This window comes from Pelodiscus sinensis, chromosome 5 (genome assembly GCF_052426305.1).
Source record: "Pelodiscus sinensis isolate ZL-2025 chromosome 5, ASM5242630v1, whole genome shotgun sequence".
Taxonomy (NCBI): Eukaryota; Metazoa; Chordata; order Testudines; family Trionychidae; genus Pelodiscus; species Pelodiscus sinensis.
Window position 1 is genome coordinate 127,440,834 of NC_143056.1, and position 24,032 is coordinate 127,464,865.

Sequence of the window (24,032 nt, forward strand, 5' to 3'; positions counted from 1 at the left end):
CCTCACTCCAGACCCAAACCCCACACCCATATTCCCACCCCCTCTGCCCCACTGCAAACATCCCTCCCAGCAAGTATCCACGTGTGTCAATTATTTACTTTTCAAAAACAGCATGCGTGCCTTGTGACTCATTTCCTTTCCTCAGACTGCACTGCTCCAAAAAAAATTCCTTGACAGAGGCAGATTTTAGCCAAATGTTTACATTCCCTTCTCAGATTTCTGCCCTGGGTGGGTTTTAAACATCAAAGTTGCTAGAACTGGTGAACATTAAGCACGGCTATGTTTATGTGTTTGGGGATGGGCGGGAAGGGAGCTGTAACTCAGGAATTCTTTACTTAAACTACCCCACATCCAGATCACTGAATCTTCTCCACCCGGCTAGGAGGCGCAGCGAATTTCAAGACAACCCACGTAAGTACGGGGATTTTTGAGCACTCAGGAGAATCATGCATCAAACAGGAAAAGTTTCCCACTTTTAACCATAGCGGTGCTGGGGCTCCATGTCACATGGTATGAAATAAATCCCCGCCTGCTTTGCTGTACCCAAATCCGCAGCCTAGGGAAACGCTGAAAGCAGGAGCTTTATGAAGGCAAGAGGAAAGAGGCCCTGCACATCCATGTGCAGCAATGCAGCAAACACAGCTCCAGAGGTTGTGAGAGAGCCCACTGACCTCAGGGCGATGGTGTCAGCTGAAGGAGCAGGGCGCATGGAGACGATACAGCCCCAGACAAGAGTTCTGTTCATCTCAGTGGATGATTTCAGCTCCTCGCCCCAGCCAGTGCTCATGAGCCTGTGCTAGGCACCAAGCCTGCCTGTTCTCATCTCCTCACCCCCAGCTCAGAAGTGTGTATTTGGGGCACACTCCTGAACTCCGGTCTCCCCCCAACAGGGCAGGACTTCCTCTGCAGCTGGCTCACATGAGGCTAGGGAGTGGGGCTCAGACCCCTTCAGAGCAGAACTTGGCTCCCACATGGGGGGGCTGGACAGAGAGAGAGGGCAGAGACACCCTTAGAGGGGTAGCTCACAGCTCAGGGCTGGTGGGGAAGGGGAGTGTGCGGTGGTCCAGGTGACATTGAGGGCTGGCCTCTCCCCTTCTGCCTGAAGCCCTGCCCCTCCCAGTGGTGGGAACCAGGCCCCCTCCCCCTCACACACACACCTTGCCGCGGGGCCCGTGGTGGCTGTCAGCCCTGCTGTGGGAACACCACCAACTCATGCCACATTGGCTCCGGCAGCCATTTTAAATTCCAAGAGACATTTCTTCTACTGATGTTTTTTTCTGAGTCTGATTGTTTGTGGTGCCAAAGCTTCCCGTTGGTTTGCATTGAATGTACATGTATATTTCTGTTGTCTTACGTGTTCCAAAAACTAAAGCAATGAATTGTTGTGGCTAGAGACCATCCAACAATATTAAAAATCAAAACACTCTGCTAAAAATGCTACTGATATGGGAAACTAACATAATCCGTTGACAAGTTTCGGTCCATGACCAAAAAGGTACAATTCTTTTTTCTAGGAAGGATATTTTGGATTGATCTAGGTATAAAAGAGGTTGCCAAGACTCAAAGGGTATGGCTACACTAGCCACACTAATTCGAACTAGGGTGGCTAATGTAGTCATTCGAACTTGCAAATGAAGCCCAGGATTTAAATATCCCGGCCTTCATTTGCATATTCCCGGGCGCCGCCATTTTTAAATGCCCGGTAGTTCGAACGCCTCTTTGTCTCACCAATACAGATGTTGAATGTGCCCCATAGCCTTGAAAGTCTTTGTAACATTACTTATGTGTGTGAAAGGGGTATGAATGTGTCGAGATAAGGTGCAAGGTTATTTCTCAGAACCAGATGGCCAGAGAAGGAGGAGTCGCAAGTGTGGGTGAAGACGAGACAACCTGGCTGCAGAGGAGCCATCTATAACCATCCATGAGTACCCCAACTCATAGGATGATTGGATATTGGCAGATTGATGAACCTTAAAGCAAGTGGGCACCCCCGAAGAACGATTGTTTACAGGATGAGCCTTGGAGAATGTTTTAGGAACACTGACATCAAAAAGATAAGGTTCCGGTCACTGACAGAGCGGAATCCATGGATTTCAACAGAAAAAAAGATTATAAAAGCAGGGTGCTTTGCTGTGGAACTTTGGGTCCGTCTTGCCAATAACTCCAGGAACATCGGATTGATTGACCGACAGAGCCCGACTCCCCCTCTGTGATCAATCTGGCTGGCCACTAGATTGATACAGACTCAGGACTGGTAACTATAACATCGTGGCAAGACTGTGTATGCATGATGTTTGTCCTGGATTGAAGTGTCATTAGAGGAGGTTTTGGAACAAATAGAAAAACTTAATGTTAACAAATCACCGGGACCGGATGGCATTCACCCAAGGGTTCTAAAAGAACTCAAATGGGGAATTGCTGAACTATTATCTGTGGTTTGTAACCTATCCTTTAAATTGGCCTCCGTACCTGATGACTGGAAGGTAGCTAACGTGACACCAATATTTAAAAAGGGCTCTAGAGGTGATCCTGACAATTACAGACTGGTAAGTCTAACTTCAGTACCAGGCAAATTAGTCAAAACAATAGTAAAGAATAAAATTGTCAGGCACATAGAAGAACATAATTTGTTGGACAAAAGTGAACATGGTTTCTGTAAAGGGAAATCATATCTTACTAATCTATTAGGGTATGTCTACACTACCCCGCTAGTTCGAACTAGCGGGGTAATGTATGCATACCGCACTTGCTAATGAAGCCCGGGATTTGAATTTCCCGGGCTTCATTAGCATAAGCGGGGAGCTGCCATTTTTAAATCCCCGCTGCTTCGAACCCCGTGCAGCGCGGCTACACGGGGCTCGAACTAGGTAGTTCGGACTAGGTTCCTATTCCGAACTACCGTTACTCCTCGTGAAACGAGGTGTACCGGTAGTTCGGAATAGGCACCCTAGTCCGAACTACCTAGTTCGAGCCCCGTGTAGCCGCGCTGCACGGGTTTCGAAGCAGCGGGGATTTAAAAATGGCAGCTCCCCGCTTATGCTAATGAAGCCCGGGAAATTCAAATCCCGGGCTTCATTAGCAAGTGCGGTATGCATACATTACCTTCCTAGTTCGAACTAGGAGGGTAGTGTAGACATACCCTTAGAGTTCTTTGAAGGGGTTAACAAACATGCAGACAAGGGGGATCCAGTAGATATAGTATACTTCGGTTTTCAGAAAGCCTTTGACAAGGTCCCTCACCAAAGGCTCTTGTGTAAATTACATTGTCATGGGATAAGAGGGAAGGTCCTTTCATGGATTGAGAACTGGTTAAAAGACAGGAAACAAAGGATAGGAATAAATGGTAAATTTTAAAAATGGAGAGGGGTAACTAGTGGTGTCTCCCAAGTCCTAGGACCAATCCTGTTCAACTTATTCATAAATGATCTGGAGAAAGGGGTAAGCAGCGAGGTGGTAAAGTTTGCGGATGATACTAAACTGTTTAAGATAGTCAAGACAGAAGCAGACTGTGAAGAACTTCAAAAAGATCTCACCAAACTGAGTGATTGGGCAACAAAATGGCAAATGAAATTTAATGTGGGTAAGTGTAAAGTAATGGACATCGGGAAAAATAACCCCAACTATACGTACAGTATGATGGGGGCTAATTTGGCTACGACAAATCAGGAAAGAGATCTTGGAGTTATCGTCAATAGTTCTCTGAAAACTTCCACACAGTGTGCAGCGGTGGTCAAAAAGGCAAATAAGATGTTAGGAATTATTAAGAAAGGGATAGAAAATAAGACACAGACTATCTTACTGCCCCTGTATAAAACTATGGTACGCCCACATCTTGAATACTGTGTACAGATGTGAACTCCTCACCACAAAAAAGATATTTTGGCCTTAGAAAGGGTTCAGAAAAGGGCAACTAAAATGATTAGGGGTTTGGAACGGGTCCCATATGAAGAGAGGTTAAAGCGACTGGGACTTTTCAGTTTAGAAAAGAGGAGACTGAGGGAGGATATGATAGAGGTCTATAAAATCATGAGTGGTGTAGAGAGGGTGAATAAAGAAAAGTTATTTATTAGTTCCCATAATAGAAGAACTAGAGGACACTAAATGAAATTAATGGGTAGCAGGTTTAAAACTAATAAAAGAAAGCCCTTCTTCACACAGCGTGTAGTCAACCTGTGGAACTCCTTGCCAGAGGAGGCTGTGAAGACTAGGACTATAACAGAGTTTAAAGAGAAGCTAGATAATTTCATGGAGGTTAGGTCCATAAAAGGCTATTAGCCAGGGGACAGAAATAGTGTCCCTGGCCTCTGTTTGTCAGAGGCTGGAGAAGGATGGCAGGAGACAAATCGCTTGATCATTGTCTTCAGTCCACCCCCTCTGGGGCACCTGGTGCTGGCTACTGTCAGCAGACAGGCTACTGGGCTAGATGGACCTTTGGTCTGACCCAGTACGGCCATTCTTATGTTCTTATGTGTGTGAATGATTGAAAAGCATATGCAGGGCCGGCTTTAGCAAGCGCGAGGCCTGATTCGCGGGAGTGTGGCTACGCATGCGCTGCACACCCAGGGTACCACGCATGCGTTGCGCGCCTGGGGTGGCACTGTGCATGCGCTGCGTGCCCAGGAGCGGGGCCATCTTAGGCGTGGAGCCCCCCTCTTGGGCGCGAGGCCCAATTCCAGGGAATCGGCTGAATCGGCCTAAAGCCGGCCCCGAGCATATGCAGCTGTTGTATTCTCAATAAATGCGGTGTACTGCCTTTTTCCCTATAAAAAATCTCGTATGCTTCGTTTAAGCAGATAACACAAGGAGTTTGTTTCGCTTGGCAGGCTCTGTTGCTGGCTTCTTTTTTTTTTTTCTTGCAATCTCTGTTATAAACTTGGTTTGCTGCTTGTGCTTTGTGTCAGACCCTTTTCAATTGGTTCAACTCTCTAGTGCAGGGGTGGGAACCATTTTTGGGGTTGGGGGCCGCTGACCCACAGAAAAATCAGTCAGGGGGCCGTACACAAGCGAGAAGAAAAAAATCCTCACTCGTGTGGCCCCTAACTGAAGAGGAGCAAGACGCTCCCCACATTCCCCTCACACACTAGAGCCTGGGGGGGGGGGGGGGGCAGCCTAGTAGATTTTGTGTGCTCCATCCCCACGGTGGGAGAGCAGGGAGGATGGAGCACCAGAACTGGCTCCCCAATGCTATGGGTGACCCTGAGGCTCCAGAGCCGGATCCAGGTAAGCTGGGGGCTGCATTCTGACCTGAGATTCTCCACCCCTGCTCTAGTGAGTGTTCTCCATGGGTTTCATGGAAGTTCTGTACCATGGCGGGTATTGTGCCTGCTTTACAGATTGCTGGGCTGGAGTTTACACCTTTCTGGAACCACCAATTCATGAAAGCCCAGACCTTCCCACACCTTCAAGTGCTGTACTGAGACAGGACCAAAGAAAGGATCTGGAGATAAGTGACCAGTGTGCCCTTGTTGCCAAGAAAGCTAACAACATATTGGGCTGCATTAGTAGGAGTCCTGCGAGGGTTGCCAGGTGTCCGGTTTTGAATCGGACGGTCCAGTATTTGAGCTTTCTGTTCGGGAAATAAATTGAGAAAATAGAAACGAGAAAATAGAAATGTCCAGTAGTTTCTAAATAAGATGTGATGTCGATTGTGATGCAATGTCAAGTGTGTCTGGTATTTTGGTTGAAACCATCTGGCGACCCTATCTGCCAGCAGCTCTAGGGGGAGGGATTATTCCCTTTATTCAGTGCTGGGGAGGGTGGAAGTAAGACAATTTCACTCCCGGAAGTTCTTATCGCATCTTTGTAGACACTTCCCCCTAAATTAGAAACAGACCTCACTAAAATCTACCCTGACCCTTAGTTCCTGTACCAACAAATTCCTGAGCTAAACTGAAACTCCCTGAGGGTGTGTCTAAACAGCAAAGATGTGTTTAAGTTTATCTATAGCAGGATAGTCGGGGCTTGTCAACACTTGAAACACTGCAGCAGCATGTTGTAGAGCAGGGGTGGGGCCCCGACCCACAGAAAAATCAGTGTGTGTGTGCGGGGGGGGAGTGTCACACACAAGTGAAAAGCAACACACCTTACTGAGCTGCTCCCAACAAAGCAAAAATACCTCACTGAGCTGCTCTCAGCAAGCAAAATAAATAAACAAAACAAAATAAATAAACCTCAGTGGGCTGTTCCCAACAAACAAAATAAAATAAAATAGAAGCACCTCACAGGGATGCTCCCAACAATTGGGGGCGGGGGAAGGAGATTCAGGGCTCAGGGCTTCCCCCAGCAAGCCAGCAATCACACTCCAGTCCCGCAGGAAGGGGACACTGAGGCTCAGACAGTTGCTACAGGCCAGATCCAATTAAGCCAAGACTAGATCTGGCCTGTGGGCTGTAGGCTTCCCACAACTGCTGTAGAACTGCAGGATAGACGCTGTCTATACTGGTGGGAGGGGTTCTCCCATCATGGTAGTAAATCCATCTCCCTAAGAGGCAGTAGCTAAGTCACCAGAAGAACTCTGCCCTTGGCTTGGTGCTCTCTACAACGGGTGGTGTGGATTTTTCACACCCCTGAGCAATGTAGCTGGATCAACCTGACATTTCAGTGCAACCGGGCCTTGCCGCACAGCCTCCCCAGCGAAGAGTTTGTTATCTCAGTATAAAAGTGCCACTGTAGCTTATCCCTGTGTCCACACTTGGGGTTGTACCGGTGTGAATACTTCATGAAAAAGAATCACACCTCTCAACTGAAATGGGCAGACCAGTACAAAACCTGAACATAGCCCAGGCCAGGGTTCACTGTAAGGGGGGGATTCTGGCTTGGAGGACTGGGGGTGTAGAAGGGAGTGCAGGGTCTGGGAGGGAGTTGAGGTGTGGGGTGCCAGAGGCAGGCTCTGGTCTCAGGCAGAAGGCGCGATCGGTACCCACACCTGCACAGCTGTCAATGGCCCTGATGTCATCATCAGGTGCTCTGTGACATCATCATCGGGTGCCACGTGACATCATCATCGGGCACCCGGGCCGGCAACACCCTAGGCGAGCACCGAGTCTGCCTAGGCTCATAGGCCGCCCTTGGTCATAAGTGCTTACCTAAGCAGCTCCCAGCCAGCAGCTCTCAGGCAGACTTCCCTGCCCACCAGCAGCCCCAGACAGCTCAAAGCCACTGGCTGTTCCATGCGGCTCTCTGGGCTGTGGGAAGGGGGAGGCTTCCTGTGCTGCCCCACCCCCAGCAAACTCTCTCAGCTCCTCTTGGCTGGAAACTGGCCAATGGGAGCCGAGAAATTGTACTGCACTGCCCTTACCCCCAGCAATATCTCTTAGCTCCCATTGGCCAATTTCTTGCCAATAGGATCGGAGTGATTTTTGGGGGGGCAGGAACCTGTCAATGGCCCTGATGTCAATGGCCCACACAACACAGAAAGACACAAGGGAGGCAGCCAGCCACTATGAGCAGCCTCTGTTCCAGGCTGCAGGGACAGGCCATGGGCCGGATCAAAAGGCTTGGCAGCCTGGAGTCGGTCCACGGACTGTATCTTGTCCAGCCCTGCTCTATAGGCTCTGGCCAATTCACCTGCCTCACAATGCAGCCCTGGGCCCCCACGCTCTTTGTGAGAGACCCATCCCCTCACCCTTTTCAGGGCCTGTTTTAGCTGACAGACAAGCTAGGGCTTGAGTTCCTTGAACTTCAAAAACCCTGTAATTACCCAGCTCATCCTCAGGGCTGCTGGAAAATGGCAGTACCCTAAATGTGGGATGGAGTGAGGCGCTGATAAGAATCTTTATGATTCAATGCAGCTATTTGCTCCTAAGCACACCAGAATGGCCGAGTGGTTAAGGCGTTGGACTTAAGATCCAATGGGCGTATGCCCACGTGGGTTTGAACCCCACTTCTGGTAGCAATGGTCTTTTTCTCTCTTTCAAAGCCCGATGTCACCTTTATTTGACACAGTCTGTCTACCCTGCAATTGAAGACTAACAGCCATCCTGAGCCAATGACTAAGGCAGGGATGGGGGCGGGGCAGGGGCCGGCTCCCAGCTGCGGAGGGGGAGCCCTGAGCTTTGCGGACCCAATTCAGGCAAGCTGCTGACTGCATATGGCTCATGGGTCCCTGCCTGGCGGGGAAAGGAAGCAGGTCTGTGCATTGCAGGGAAGTAATCCCTGCGGGCACCACTCCCAGAGCCAGCTGCACCCCCAACTCTTGCCCCCTCCCACACACCCACTCCTGACCAGACCTTATACCCTCACTGTCAGCCCACTCTCTCCTGCACACCAAACCCCTCATTTTGGGCCCCACTCCAGAGCCTAGCAGGGCCCATAAAATCCACTAACCCCAGGCTCACAGAAGAGTTAATCCAACCCTGTGAGTAAGCCCTGAGCCTCAGTGCCTCCCCCCCCCCCAAAGCTGGAGCTGGAGGGGTGTGAGAACAGTGTCACTTGGGGGGGCACATCTGTGAGGGATGGTTTTTTTTTTTTTTTTGTCTTTCTCACTTAGGGGGCCAGGTCAGTGAGGTGTTTGTTTGTTTGTTTGTTTGTTTTTTGCTTCCCAAGTGTATGTGGCCCCCAACTGATTTTTTCTGTGGGTCAGTGGCCCCGATGGAAAAGAGGTGGGCTGAGGTGTTGTTTAATTGCAGTGTTGCAGTCAGGGCTGTTCCCCAGACTGGCACTCCAAGGCTGTGTCTAGACTACATGCCTCTGTCGGCAGAGGCATGTAGATTAGACAGATAGGCAAAGGCAAATGAAGCCGCGATTTAAATGATCGCGGCTTCATTTACATTTACATGGCTGCCGCGCTGGGATGAGGTTTACCGGGGCTGCAGACAAAGGGCTTTGATGTCAACAGGGGGAACGTCCAGACTAGCACGCGAGCCGATAAACAGCTGATGAGCTGTTTGTCGGCTCAGCGCGGCAGCCATGTAAATGTAAATGAAGCCGCGATCATTTAAATCACGGCTTCATTTGCCTTTGCTGAACAAACAAATCTACATGCCTCTGCTGACAGAGGCATGTAGTTTAGACGTACCCCAAGTGCAGAAGGTGAGGGCCCACAAGAGTGCTTCAAAACCTTGCCTCTATAGGCACCAGTTACAAAAAACCTTCCCTCAGAATCCTAATACACAGATTTGGGGGAAACGTTGCCTCCATCAAGTGCTTTTTTAGCCCTAAAAACCAGGGGTGAACACTTGAAATCACCCCCAGGGGTACCCCAAGCTCTTTTGCCAAAAAGAAAAAAAAGCTTGAAAAAAGAAAAACAAGCTGCAGTCTCTGATAGCTGACCCCTCAGAGGCATGCAGATACAGACAGACAGACGTTCCAGGACACAAGAATCAAATCATCACCTAAAAAAATAGTGATTTTTATTACAAAACAAAAGATAAACTTGCAAAAGCGTACTTGGTTGCTAGATGTTGCAGAGCAAGTGAGGAAAACAAATTAAAAAATCAGAGAACATCTCTGGCACAATGCTTAGCTGTTAAAGGGGCAGGGGAGGTATAGAATCACACAGAGCAGTTCAAACCAAACCACAAAATAAAGAAAAATTATCCTGAACGTGACTGGATTCACTTTTACTTGCTTCTAATTTTCTCTCTTCAGTCCACTCCCGTGCCCTGAATTCCGTGGAGGCAGGGTAGTCCTGCCTGGGTTTAAATCATTCTGTATCTCTCCTCTCCTGGTTTCTCTCTCCCACACAAAGAAAGCAGGCAGGGAACCTATATCCAATTCAAATTTCAACCCTCTATCTCGATTGATTCTCCCGGCCCCCTGGCCAACACCTTTGCTAGTTACCTGAGTTTAACCCCTTAGTCACTGGTCAGCACTCCTCCTTATGTTGCCTTTCAAGCTTAGACTGGAGCCCAGTGATTAGGATCCAGCAAGATGGGAGGATCCATCTCTGCAAGGTAAGTAAACAGCTCCTTGGGCCAGCCGTGAGGTTTTAATGGCAGGGTAGCTACACCCATGGATGCAGAAGTGTCTGTGCCTGCCGGTCCCGTGGGCAAATCTTTGGAATGATCAATAGAAGCCTTCTTCCTAGTTGAAATAACGGGCTTGTTAGTGTGGATGTTCCACTTACAAATTCAACCTAAGGGGGATTATTTTGAAATAAAGCCCTAGGCTACATCTACACTGGCATGATTTTCCGGAAATGCTTTTAACGGAAAAGTTTTCCGTTTAACGGAAAAGCACTTTTTCCGGAAAAGCGTCCGTGGCCAATCTAGACGCGCTTTTCCGCAAAAAAGCCCCGATTGTCATTTTCGCGATCGGGGCTTTTTTGCGGAAAACACTACTGTGCTGTCTACACTGGCCCTTTTCCAGAACAGTTTTCCGGAAAAAGACTTTTGCCCGAATGGGAGCAGCATAGGTTTTCTGGAAAAGCACTGACGATTTTACATTAGATCGTCAGTGCTTTTCCGGAAATTCAAGCGGCCAGTGTAGACAGCTGGCAAGTTTTTCCGGAAAAGCGGCTGATTTCCGGAAAAGCGGTAGACACAGCCCTAGTGTAGACCAGAGCTCATAGCCCAGCTCCTAGACTCCCATGCTCTCTGCGAGGGCCCCATCCTAACCCATCTTCCCTCTCCTCTCCATGCTGATGGCAAAGATGGGCTACCAAACACAGCCTGGAATTGCTCAGTTAACTCCCGGGGCTGCTGGAGATGTGTATTTACCCTGAGGGAAGGGTGAAAGCAGCTCTAGGTAGCTCTGTGGCAGGCTAGACAGTGTATTGGCCTCCTAGAACAGGGCAGCCATTCAAAGAGCGTGGGCTTGTAAGGAAGCCTGGACAACCCCGTCTTAACCAGAATAATCATGTCTGCATTGTCCGCCCTGCCTTAACTGGACTAGCAATGGCTACGTTGACCAAAGGGTGGCTTCTAACAAAGCAAACCAGGCCTGATTCAAGCCCAGTGTACGTGGGCCAGGCTGAGGAGAGGTGAGCTTTGAAAGCCAGGAGTGCATGAAACAATAGTGCGTCGAGAGTATTGGTATAGAGAAATTGTGCCAAGAACATTGGGAGTAACTTGGCACACAACAATTCTAATGAGTAAAAATCACCGATGCAGCCACAAAATGATCAATTAAGTATAGTATAGTTTGACCAGCAGAACGTGTCCAAAAGAGGGTCATATACAATACATAATTAATTGGTAGATTTTACTAGAGTGACCAAGTCTCACTCTGGCTATAAAAGTAGGGGTAGAAAAGGTAATCGGTGAGAGGGATTGGGAAAGGGATCCCCACGACCTTACTCACTGCAACTAGAAGCTGTGCCTGTTCCTACCGACCAATGCATTGTGGAGGCCTTTACGTGTGGGGAAACAACAAGGCCACAACTTCCCGTCTGACAATCGTAAGGTCTTAGGAGTGGAACTGAGTGTGATTTATAGAAATAAGTACATGTATATCCCTGTCCTTAAAATCAAATTTCTTGTGTAGTGCCCTAGGTGTAGGTGTTATATTATTGTCTGTGCTAACTATCCTGTGTACTGAAATAGATCTGTGTAACTTTGCATTGCTTTCCTTTACTATTCTGTGCATAATAAAGTTACCAGGAGTTTATCTGGGATGTTTTCACTGGCTTCTCTCATATCCAAAAGCCAAACCACACGACAGGACTTAATCTACGTCTTGTTCTAAATTGATTCCTGAAGCTGTGCCCCAGATGTTCTTCCTAGTGTCTGCCTGAGGAGAAAGCAACTCCATGCACTAAAACAAACACTCAACAGGCTTGGAGCAATTCAATTGATTCCATCCCTTGTGCTGCCTGCACCTGATCCCCCTCTGGTGGTGCAAGGATGAGCAAGAAGCAGGCTCCGGTTGCTGCTCCTCCCACGGGGACTGGCTGGCTGGTGGTCGGCATCTGCCTCCAGGTTTGTTTTCCCTTTCGGCTAGAACAACCCGACCTGAAATCCTGACTGGCTTTGGGCGACCCATGTCTGCCCTTTGTTGGTAAAATAACTGTTCTCATGAACACATGAGCTCAGCCCTCTCCAGAACATGGCCAGTGCTTACACCCCTCTGCAGTTCTCCACCTGGGAGCCACAAGAGAAGCTGAACAGCAAGGAAATTCAGGACTGGGCTTTTCTTACTAGAATTCTTTGCAGGATCTTTCTCGTCTAATTCAGCCCTCCCCACCGGCCCTTGTCCATCCCCTCTCAAACGAGGGACCCACTTGAGACTGGGTGAACAGAATCATCTATTTCAGCCAGCAGAGCAGATAAATTCCTGTGTTTGGCATGGAAAGAGCTGTTGATGGGGGTCACACATTTTTGTTCCATCCTTCAAGCAGTAGAGGGCTCCTTACATGGCCTCCACCAAAAGTGTCACCTCTCCCTCTACACAGTTCCTTGGGCTCAGGATGATAGCCCTGACTGATCCTGGCTCCTGGACCTCCACACGGCTTGAGAAGAGCTGGTCAAAAAATGAAATTTATTTTCTTTTTTTAGCAAAAAAATCTACTTTTTTCCCTGCTCCCAAAAAATGTTTGCAGATTTTTTTCAGGAGAGAGGCGACTGAAAACTCTTTATTTTTTCAGTGTTGAGGCACTGAGACCATTTTATTTGTTTTTTTATAAAAGGGAGTTGACAGAGATGGGGAATGTTTTCTCCCAAGAAGGCCAGAGATCTTCTGAACTTTTTTTTTCCATTGTTTTCCATTATTTTTCCTGTTGCTCGTTTCATTTTCAAAAGCGATGACCCACAGGGATCTTGAATCTGTAACCTTTGACTTGCTTCCCTACGGAGAAGACAAATCCATTTTGCCACCAAGAAAGATTTGGGTACATCACTCATGAAAAAATTATAGAGAGAGCTGGTTGTAAAAAGCAAATATAGGAAAGAATGGGGCTTGTCCCTCAGCAATTGAGATTTTCGTGATAGATTGGCTCTGAGAACATACAATCTATCAGGGAAGTAGGTTTATTACTTTCTCAGTTTGGCTTCTCATTGGGGATCCTGCTCATTTCTCCTGGTATTGCTGATGTCTGGTGTTGTTTTAGATAGATGTCCCTTGACCATTTGATGGTGTCCAATACTTGGGCTGATGCATCAGTGCTGGCTGATTTTTCATTCTCTCTCTTGTTACTAGGGGTTCCATGTGCCCAGAGCTTTCACCATCAGTGTGCGAGTTTGAACCTTGTGGCCCCTAGCTCTCAAGTATTTCTCCTGCTTTCGAGAAGACTGGGGCTCCTGTTTCCAAAGGGCACTGTGGCATCCACCATGATCTTCTTCTGGTCCTTTTTGGTGGGGATGATGTCCAGTCACATACGGGTGTCCTTCATGCAGATGGCAGAGGGCTCCGCCCACACAATTCTGGATGGCATTATGGTGCATCTGTCAGGCTCTGGCATGGGGCTTGGTATTACACACAATGTTGATAAAATTTAGTCAGTCTGATTCCACTGGGGCTTGAACCCAGGACCTTCTTCATGTAAAGCAGATGTGATAACCACTACACTATGGAATCAATAGCATCTAGGAAAAAAAGATCTATATTGGTTACTGCTTGTACTCAGACTTCTATAAGCCAGTCCAGCAATAAGAACTGGGTCAGATCAATGGTCCATCTAGCCCAGTATCCTGTCTGCCAACAGTGGCCAACACCAGGTGCCCCAGAGAGAGTGAACACAACAGGGAATCCTCATGTGATCCCTCCTCTGTCACCCATTTCCAGACATACAGAGGCTAGGGACACCATCCTACCCATGCTGACTAATAGCCATTGATGGACCTAACGTCCATGAATCTATCTAGCTCTTTTTTGAACCCTGTTAAAGTCCTAGTCTTCACCACATCCTCTGGCAAGGAGTTCCACAGGTTGACTGTGCGCTGAGTGAAGAAAAACTTCCTTTTGTTTGTTTTAAACCTGAGGCCTATTAATTTTATTTAGTGACCCCTAGTTCTTATATTGTGGGAACAAGAAAATTACTTTTCCTTATTCACTTTTTCCACACCAGTCACGATTGTATAGACCTCTATCATATCCCCCCTTAGTCTCCTCTTTTCTAAGCTGAAAAGTCCAAGTCTTTTTAATCTCTCTTCATAGGGGACCTGTTCCAAACCCCTAATAATTTTTTTTTTTGCCATTTTCTGAACTTTTTCCGATGCCAATATATCTTTTTTGAGATGTGGTGACCACATCTGTACGCAGTATTCAAGATGTGGGTGTACCACGGAAAAAAGGCCAGCCTTTTTTCCTCCTCTTTAATTCTAGCTGTAGGAACCCGTTATTTTAGCTGCCTTCCTCCTGTCTCCTGTTGCCCCGCTGTCTTGAGCACAGCCCCTTCCCCAGCCAGGCCAACCCCCAATGCAGAGCAGCCCCTTCCCTTGTAGGAGGTACCTGGAGCACCAGACCTGCTAGGGACGGACTTTGGTTGCTCTGTCAGGAAGCAGGCTGCCCCGACTGCTACAGGATTGTTTCCAGCCAGTTTGATGTTGGAAAATGGAGGGCAGTAAGGGAGGGGAGCAGAGATTTCTGAGACTGTCAGGCGACTAATTTACCCCCAGGTTGCAAGCCTACAAGATATTCCTGAGGTAACTGCTGGGAGCCATTGATGAGACTCATAGCTCGCCCTCCTCCAGGGGCACATGGACCACAAAGAACACTGCTCTTATTATGCAGGCTCTCGTGGACCACGGGCTGCCTTGGAAACACGCATGAGGCTGGGATTTTTGGCTGAGCAGGAATCCATACTCACAGACAGGCAGAGTCACTCTTCCCACCAACTGGTGTTTTCATCCATGGAATTACGAGCCCCACCGCTGCCTCCAGCGTCTCCCGTTTTGCCGCATGGACCCTGATCTCAGAGGCCCCGGCAAATGGCATTCTCAGCCAGTGCAGGATGTGTGTTCAATGTGCTCTGGAAAAGTGGTGAGGAGTCCTGTGGCACAGAAGTGTTTGGAGCAAAGACCCACTTCGACAGATGCATGTCATGCTCTGGGAGGCACAAAACCTCACTGGAGATGGCTCCAGACCCCGTGCCAGGCTGGGCAGCTGCCCTGACCACACCCACACACCAGTCACCATGCAGCCTCCCCCAGCGAAAAGGGGCACGAACAAGTGCACATTAGAGATGTTAAAAAGCATTTTTTTTTGGTCAACATGTGACCCCTGGTCAATTGGGAGTGGGGGGGCGACCCCTGCTGCCACCCCGTGCCAGGCCCCCAGGTGAGCGAATGGACGGGACAGCTCTGATAAATATAGTAAAGATTGCGAGGCCTCGGGCCTACAGAGGCCAGTTAACTGTGTGCAGAGCTCCCCACACGGGTGAGAATGGGTCTCTGCATCGCCTTCCCACAATCTCCTCAGCCTCCAGCCGTGCGAGCTGAGTCTGCGGTCGGGGAGTGACAATCCCAGGGTGCACTCAAAGCAAGGTCTCCTTCCTGCTGGGCTGAGGCCCTCGGGGGCAGAGGGGTGGGCCTCGTACAAGCTGGCATTTGCCTGATCCCCAAGCTCAGCATTTTCACTTCCACGCCGCAGCTTCCCAGCTTCCATCTGCGACGACATTAAATGGGGAACCGAGAGCTCGCAGATGCTGGGAGGCGATGGGGGGACGGCGCAGGTTGGGAATAACGCAGCCTCCACAAAACTAAATATACCAGCTTTAAAAAATAGCCCGTCTCGTGCTTTGTGCCTGTCACGCAGCTCGCTGAGGAGCATCAGACCTTCCAGCTTGACCTTTTGCATAGCACAGGCCAGAGACTGTGACCCATTTACCCCTGTGCGGAGCCCCATCGCTTGCCTTTGGCTACCGCACCATCTGGGAAGGCCTCCAGGCTGGTTTTGAAGCCTCCAGGAAAAAGAGAATCCACCACCAGCCTGTTCCGATGGTTAACCACACTCACGGTTAAAGCCAGGCCTTGTGTCTAGTCAGAACGTGTCTGCCTTCAGAGCCAACCCTTTGGCTCCTGCATGCCTAGTCTCTGCTCAGAGAGAAGCTGGTATTTTTGCCCAGGGAGGTGCTGATACACTGTCACTAAGACGCCCCGCTGCTTGATCTTAATCTATGCAATAAGCTAACCCCATAGAGCTCTTCCATTCTCATTCTCGGGCATTTTCTCTGTGCTCAGAGCGTGTCCACGGCTCTTCCCGGCACCCTCTCCAGTTCTTCAGCGTCTTTGGTGCTCTCAGTATGGGTGAAAAGAGGGAGACTGAGGTGTGAAGAGAAAGCCAACCTGTGGTACTCCCTGCCAGAGGATGTTGTGAAGACCACGACTTTAACAGGGTCCAAAAAAGCACTAGATAAATTCATGGAGGTTAGGTCCATCTATACTTATTAGCCAGGATGGGTAGGAATGGTGTCCCTATCCTCTGTTTGTCAGAGACTGGAAATGGATGATGGGGGATGGATCGCTTGATGGTTCCCTGTTCTGTTCATTCCCTCTGGGACACCTGGCATTGGCCAGTCAGAAGCCAGGACACTGGGCTAGATGGACCTTTGGTCTGACCCAATATGGCTGCTCTTACGGTCTTATGTTACGCCCAGGTGTCAAGGAAAGGCAGGGCCCGCAGTAGCCCTCAGCAGCTGTGGGGCTGGGGTCACAGGGCCGGGGAGATGGAAGAGACTGGAAAGGGTCCCAGTTGCACATTCGGCGCAGGCCCTGGGTTGGAAGAGGTGCAGTGTGGGAAGGTGACCGGTGCCAGGGCTGTGCAAGGCAGCAGCTGAGCAATGGTCCCCGGTGAAGCAGACAAGGCCAGAGCACTGATCTGGTTCTAGACACTTGCCCAGTGCCCATCAAGCTCATGGATAGTTTGCCCTCCCCCTTCCCCACCCATTGCAGCCCTCAGGGTTGTCCATGCCCTTGGGGCCCTTAGACTTGCTGCCTTGGGCTGTCTCTTGGCAGCTGCTACTCAGTTCCTGCCTGGCTTGTCTGCATGCCGGAGGCAGGGAGAGGAAACATGTCCGCCCCTCACAGCCAGCTTAGTGCTGCTCCCACCCTGCAAAGTGTAACCAGTCAGACAACACCCCTCCCTCCTCTTCACTGATGTCTAGCTGACAAGACATACTCCTCTGCTTTTCCCTTCTTCTCTGACCTCGGCTTTCCTAGTTATAATTAGTTACGCTCTTTATCATGCCTTTGGTATGTTACAATGCAATTTCTTGCATTCAACGCTATGAGACCCCACTGTTACCTGCACAAATTTCTCTAACACTTCCACACTGTAGGGACACACACCTTTACCTAGTTCCTAGGACTGAAGGTGCAACCCTGTTAATTTACACACCCACCCTTACCTAATTCCGAGGGCTCAGGGCGGAACTTCCTGCGGGTTTTGCAGGATCTGTAGCCACTGAAAGAGCCTCACGCAGTAATATCCTTATCCTCTATTTATTGACAATTCCCAAGCAAGCAGAATACACATGCTAAGCACACACTGTCATGCTCACCAATCCTGATACAGGCAGGCAGACTTCCCCTGTTGGCCAGGCAAGGTCAGTCTCTCTGGATCTTAGCTGCTGCATGTCACGGTTGTGCAGGAGAGTCCTGGCAGCTCTGATCTTAGGCCTCTGATCTTGGAGGTGAGTTCTTTTTCCAGGTCTTCCCCCCAGTCCTCTTGGTGTTCCTTTCTTTCCTTCTGCTTCTATTACTTGTGCTCTTCTTGCTGATCTCCTTCTTGGACCCCAGTTTATATAGTGACACCTGAGTCCTGCTTAGCTACACCTTAACCCAGTGTTTCCCAAACGGTGTTCTGCAGAACCCCGGGGTTCCATGAAGCGAAAATAAGGGTTCCGCGAGAAAATTCCATTACAATAACATTTTATGATTTAAAAATAATTCATATTTAAGCATTTATGAATTTTATTGAAAACAATTTTCATTTGTGTTTGCCACGATAAGTGCCCCTGTGTAATGCCAGCTTAGCCAGAGAGTGGGGACGATGATGTCACTACTCAGCGTTGTTGTCCATATATTAGATTGTTATTGGGAGTTCCGCAAAATTCTTTCAAGTTTAAAAGGGTTCCGTGGCCAAATAGAATTGGGAAACACTGCCTTCACCAATGATTTTAGTGTGATTATAACATACTGTAACAGAATTACCTAACCAATCATACCCCACCATCTTGGTTGATTTACACCTAGCAAAATTAATTATACAGCAGACAGAAATGGTTACAAACTGGACAGAGATCACACAGACAAACAATAGGAAAATGTGAGGCCAATAATCAAAGAATGAGGATTCCACAACCACAACTATTGATAAGCAGTTTCTTGCCAGACGAAATGCTGTTAATTAAGTTTTCTTTGCCCATCTTGAAATCTGTTTCTTTATCTGGGATATGTCTAAACTACATGGCTCCATCGACGGAGCCATGTAGATTTGTTTGTTCAGCAAAGGCAAATGAAGCCGCGATTTAAATAATCGCAGCTTCATTTAAATGGCTGCCGCACTGAGCTGACAAACAGCTGATCAGCTGTTTGTCGGCTCAGTGTGGCAGCCATTTAAATTTAAATGAAGCTGCGATTATTTAAAACGCGGCTTCATTTCCCTTTGCCGATCAGCCTAATCTACATGGCTCCATCGATGGACACACCCTTGGTGACAGTGGGGGGCCATTAGGACAAGGTCACCTTTTCACAGCCTAGTGTGACACTATTTTAATGCAATTTAGATGGAATGTGAGGTTATGACTCCAGGCTTTCCAGCTAATGGCTGCTGCTCTCCACTCTGGCTGTAGAAGAAGGCTTTAGTTCATGCCTACCAATATGGCTACAGGCCTTCCAACGTGGTTACAGAAAAACGATATTGCTACACCACTCTGCTTAGAAACCATATTGCTTATGAATACGTATGGAACCTGTGCACTGTGTGTGAAGTGTGAATGAGAAATACCCAACCAAAAAGGCAGTTGAGGATCCATGATCTTTTAAGGCAGACAAAGACCCTGCAAGCAGACACATTAACGGACAAGCGGCCAGAAAATCTCTCCCTCGCTCTTGGCCAAAATGTAACATCACAGCAGAAACCTGGGACAGGCCCAGAGGGAACATCATGGCCGAGTCTCCAGGAAGCGGTCACCTGTCCAGCACTCCAGCCACCAGCGAAATCTGAAGTAATCTACACGGCACTTGGCAGCCTGCCTCCAGACTGCCAGCATGACTGTGATATGTGTGAGTGTGTGAGTATCACTTGACTCTTAAGAATCTGTGCCAATAAACAGCCCCAGAAGCCATACTGCTCCAGGCCCACCCCTCCTTGTCTGGGTTTGTTCCTCAGAAGCTCTGAGGAAGTGTAACACAAAGGGATTTGGGGCTAGGAAAGTGAGGGGGGAGCTGGGCAGGAGTCAGGAGGAGCCACAGAGCTGGGAGGGGGCAGGGCTGTGAGAGCAGGGGGGAGGGTGAGCTAGGGGGGGTCAGGAGGGAAGGGCTTCAGCAGAGGTGGGGAGCTTGGAGCTGGAGTTGCAGGGCGGCTGTGAATCAGGATGGAGGGGCATTGGCACAGCTGCAGGGGGGCGGGGCGGCGCTTGGATGGCAGTGGCGTGGCTGAGCTGCATTAGAAGAGCTGGGTGTGGTGGGGGAGACAAGAGTGGAGCAGCAAAGGGGCCTGTAGGCAGCAGCTGGGCCGGGCAGGAACAGCAGGGGCTGGAATCTAGCTTGCAGGGACTTCCTCTCTCTTCCACCAGCTCCTGCCGATCCCCTTATCTCCCTGTGAGGCCGGGGGGCACAGGAGGGAAGCTGAGAGATGTGGGCAGGCTTCTAATAAGCATGTGGGGCCTGGACCTCAAGAGATATAAATGGCGTGATACCCATGTGCACCCACTGGGGAGCTGTCCCTTGCATGCTAGGCTATGGTGGAGCCAGAGAAACCCAGTCACTGCCCCCCAAGCTTCCCAAGCGTTGGGCTTCATTTCCTAGGGACTGTACATCCAGCACCTGCCCTTCCCAAAACGCCTGTGATCTGGGGAAGGGTTGCCCCCCACCAGCACTATGGGTGCAGCAGGTCTTTGGGCAGAGGTCACTGCTTGCCAAGGGAAATAATTCACCCAACTCCTGACTGTGGGAGGTAAATATTAAACAAGGGCTCCGTGGCTTGGACCCAGAGCAGCTTCTCGCACCTGGGTGCCCCAAGAGAGAGGGTTATTGGGGGCCTTGACTGGCAGTGGACAGGATCAGCGCGGGGGTCTTTATCAACAACCTGAGAGGTGAGTGGTCAGCAGTCTCGGGCTCTGCCTTTGGCGGGAACATTTCTCTGTTTCGCTCAGTGTCCCCTCCCCAGCACCTGGCAAAAAGAATGGGGCGCTCGGTGGAATGGAGCCAGGCTGATCAAAGCAAGGATTTGTGTACACCGCCAGGCATGTCAAACTGGCATCTGGAGGGCCGCATGTGGCCCCATTGAAGTTTTTTGGGGCCCGCCAGTGCATTTTCAGACAGACTGAAGTGCGGCCCGCTGGCCACGTGGAGCACGTGACCGAGTGCAGGTGACGCCGGCTGGGCAGCTCTGCGCATGGCCCCCAGCACGTGGTCACAGCCAACCAGCCACTGTGCGCAGGGCCCGCAGCATGTGATCACAGCCAGCTGGCTGCTGTACTCTCACTACCCCAGCACCTAAGGAAGCGTGGCAGCAGCAGCAACAGCAATGTGACGACGGCGGTTCCAGAATCCAGGCATTAAGTTGTGGGGGGCTGAGGTATGCCTGTCTCTGGGGGAGGTGGGATGCATTAGGTTGGGAGGTGTCTGCCTCTAGGAAGGGAGGAGGCATTAGATTAGGAGGAGCTGGAAATCCTTGGCTCTGGGGGAGGAGGGAAGCATTAGGTTGGGGGGTGGCGCTGGAAGTTCCTGCCTCTGAGAAAGGGGTAGGGATTAGGTTAGGAGGGGGCTGGAAATCCTTGGCTCTGGGGGAGGAGGGAAGCATTAGGTTGGGGGGGGGGTGGCGCTGGAAGTTCCTGCCTCTGAGAAAGGGGTAGGGATTAGGTTAGGAGGGGACTGGAAGTCCTTGGCTCTGGGGGAGGAGGGAAGCATTAGGTTGGGGGGGGGCCTGGAAGCTCCTGACTCTGGGGAAAGGGGTAGGCATTAGGTTAGGAGGGGGCTGGAAGTCCTTGGCTCTGGGGAAGGGGCGGCACTGGACCACAGCTCTTCTACTCTTCCCCTTGTACAAGCATACAATTAAGTGTTATTTGCATGATGTCATGTACTGTTTCTCAGATAATATGACAGCATACAGGTTTTTTCCCTCGAATGGAATAGAATCAAGAGGACTATAATATATACACCCACAAGGGACTGATTTGTGGTTCTCAGTTTAATTTTCATCTTCCCTGAGTGTTAAGAACCTAACTGTACTACTGTGTTAATATTTGTTATATGATTTCCTTGGAATGTAGGCATTGCCAAATCAGCCAATGGGATCCTCTTGTCTAGTCCAGTACTCTAGGTACAAAAGTGGCCAATACAAGATGTGTCACAGGATGGGGTGTGAGTGTGCTCGCACATGTCCACAAGAAACTATAGTCGACAGTTATCCCCGGATAGGGAATGTTGTTTCTTTACTCCCATCATTTTGAAACATGACCTGAAACATGGGTTTTAATCTGTTGTTTATCCTACCTATGGTATTTTAGATGTTCTCATTATCAATAAGCCTTTATCCTTTAAAAAAAATCTTACAAACTTTTGACCTTGCGGCTATTTAATGGCAGTGAGTTCCACAGATGAATTGGGTAAAAAGTTTCCTTCCATCAATATTAAATGTGTTGTCATTTAAGTAAATGTAAAAAGAGATTCAACGAAGCCAGGTGAGGGTGACTCATTAATCTTTTTAATGGCATTACAATACTTTCAGTGTTATTTCCGTTCCTTAAGGATTTCACTCTCCCTCTTCTCTTTTTAATGTGTCTATTACACATTAAGCAAATGTTCTCTTTTTTGTGTGAAACTGGTCAAAAGGACAGGAAAATTGGGTCTGTCTTCCATTGCAGCAGCAATGCTAATGACTCCCTTTTCACATTTTTCAAAGTGTTAATTATTCTGTTTTTTTAAAATATGGTTTCAACCATTGGTCCTGGTATTCAAGACCATACTCTTTTTTTTAAATTCCAGGATCCATTCCTAGTGCTTTTAAGATAGAAACAATATTTGCCACTCCCCAGTCCTCTGGGAAAGAACTTATTTTGATGAGATTGCTTAACTTCATGAGTAGCTCACCTAGTTCATTCGGAAATTTCTTCCAAACCCATGAGTCATTTCATCTGCACCTGTTCCTCTTGGATTTATCACTTTGTTCTAGCTGCCTCATCTTAAATACATCCACAGAAGTTGAGGAACAGTTTCTGCAGGAAGGAAATAACTTAGCTTCTTTGCAATGTCTTTATTTTCCTTTAATTTTCTGTTTACTCACTGCTAGTCTAGCAGACTCAACAATGTCTCTCAGGGTACGTCTACACTACAACGTTAATTCGAACTAAGCTAATTCGAACTAACGGATCCAGACTAAAAAACTAGTTTGAATTAACGTTTTGCTAATTCGAACTAGCATGTCCACACAGAGTGGACCCTGAACCAGGCTTAAGGATGGCCGGACGCAGTGCCGGCAGGGCATCAGAGGAGGACTTAGAGTGTGGAGATGCTGTCTCAGGCTAGCAGAGGGCTGTGCTTAAAGGGTCCCGACCCCCACCCCGGACAGACAGTTCTCAGGGGTTTCCCGCTTGCAAAGCAGTCCTGCCTTGGAGTGCCCGGACTACCCACACTGGGAACATCACAGCACTCGGCCATCAGACCGGCTGCACTTGCCGCAGGCTGCCATCTGGGGAAAGGAGGCAATTGGGGGGCTGCAGGAGAGGTTCCACCCCCAGAAGCCCACAGAGCCAGCCCAGTCCTCCCCATCCGGGGCTCGTGCCCCATTCCTCCGTCACCTCCTTCCACTTACCCCTCCCTAGCCCCTCTTCTTGATGTACAAAATAAAGGACAATTGTGTTAAAAATGGAATCTGTCTTTATTGAACAAAACTGGGGGAGACTGGGAAAAGGAGGTGGGAGAGGGGAAGAGAGAGGGTGGGAGAGGGGAGGGCAACTAAAATGATCAGGGGTTGGGAACAGGTCCCATATGAAGAGAGGCTAAAGAGACTGGGACTTTTCAGCTTAGAAAAGAGAAGACGGAGGGGGGACAGGATAGAGTTCTCTAAAAGCAGGAGTTGGGTGGAGAGGGTGCATACAGAAAAGTTCTTCATTAGTTCCCATAAAGAAGGACTAGAGGACACCAAAGGAAAGGAATGGGTATCAGGCTTCAAACTAGTAACAGAAAGTTGTTCTTCACAAAGCAAAGAGTCAACCTGTGGAACTCCTTGCTGCAGGAGGCTGTGAAGGCTACAACTAGAACAGAGTTGAAAGGGAAGTGAGATCAAGTCATGGAGGTTGGGTCCATGGAGTGCTATTAGCCAGGGGGTAGGAGTGGTGTCCCTGCCCAAGGTTTGTGGAAGGCTGGAGAGGGATGGCACGAGACAAATGGCTTGGTCATTGTCTTCGGTCCATCCCCTCCAGGGTCCCTAGAGTCGGCCGCTGTCGGCAGACAGGCTACTGGGCTAGATGGACCTTTGGTCTGACCCAGGATGGCCATTGTAAGCTCAGGGCTCAGGGTTGGGGGTTTCAGTGGACCATCTTGATTTTCATGCAAACTTGCTCCTGGGTGGCCAGGCTGGCAGCTCTCCTGCCCTAGACGGACACTTTCCTGTGCCTAGTGCGGAGGTCGTGGACGAGGTCCACGATCTCCGCACTAGCCCAGGCGGGTGCCCGCCTCTTGCGGTCCAGGGCAAGCTCCCGGGAGCCGCCAGCCTGGTCCCGGGAAGCGGGGGAGGGCTGGGGGGCATCAGGTGGGTGGCTCAATCCGTGCCAGGTGCAGGGTCTGCTGGCTGGGTGCTGGCAGGCTTGCACCTGGCACGGGCACCGTAGCCAGCCCGTGCCCCTTTAAGGGGTCCGGGGCCGGGAGGGGGGCAGACGAGTTTCCCTGGTGTTGGCCAGAGTGGGCACCAGGGAAACCTGGGGAGGGCTAGCCTCCCACTAGTTCGAATTAAGGGGCTACACAGCCCTTAATTCGAACTTGCTAGTTCGAACT

At 49.4% G+C, this 24,032-nt stretch overlaps 1 protein-coding gene and 2 non-coding genes across 5 annotated transcripts in view; 2 read left to right on the plus strand and 1 right to left on the minus strand.

Annotated features, from left to right (window-relative positions):
- Nucleotides 1-299: 299 nt before the first annotated feature.
- The window catches only part of ACY3 (aminoacylase 3), a 32,097-nt gene continuing 8,364 nt past the window's right edge, over nt 300-24,032 (plus strand). The window contains exon 1 of one of the 3 annotated variants that reach the window (XM_075928511.2): nt 300-411. The gene's annotated coding sequence lies outside the window, so the exon portion shown is untranslated. Of the gene's footprint in view, nt 412-19,992; nt 20,132-20,469; nt 20,617-24,032 lie in introns of those variants that run through there. The other 2 variants (XM_025187824.3, XM_075928508.2) reach the window with 2 other exon arrangements.
- TRNAL-UAA (transfer RNA leucine (anticodon UAA)) lies at nt 7,809-7,891 on the plus strand. Its single transcript has one exon. It is a non-coding gene; the product is annotated as a tRNA-Leu (tRNA).
- Nucleotides 13,380-13,452, minus strand: TRNAV-UAC (transfer RNA valine (anticodon UAC)). The gene has a single exon. It is a non-coding gene; the product is annotated as a tRNA-Val (tRNA).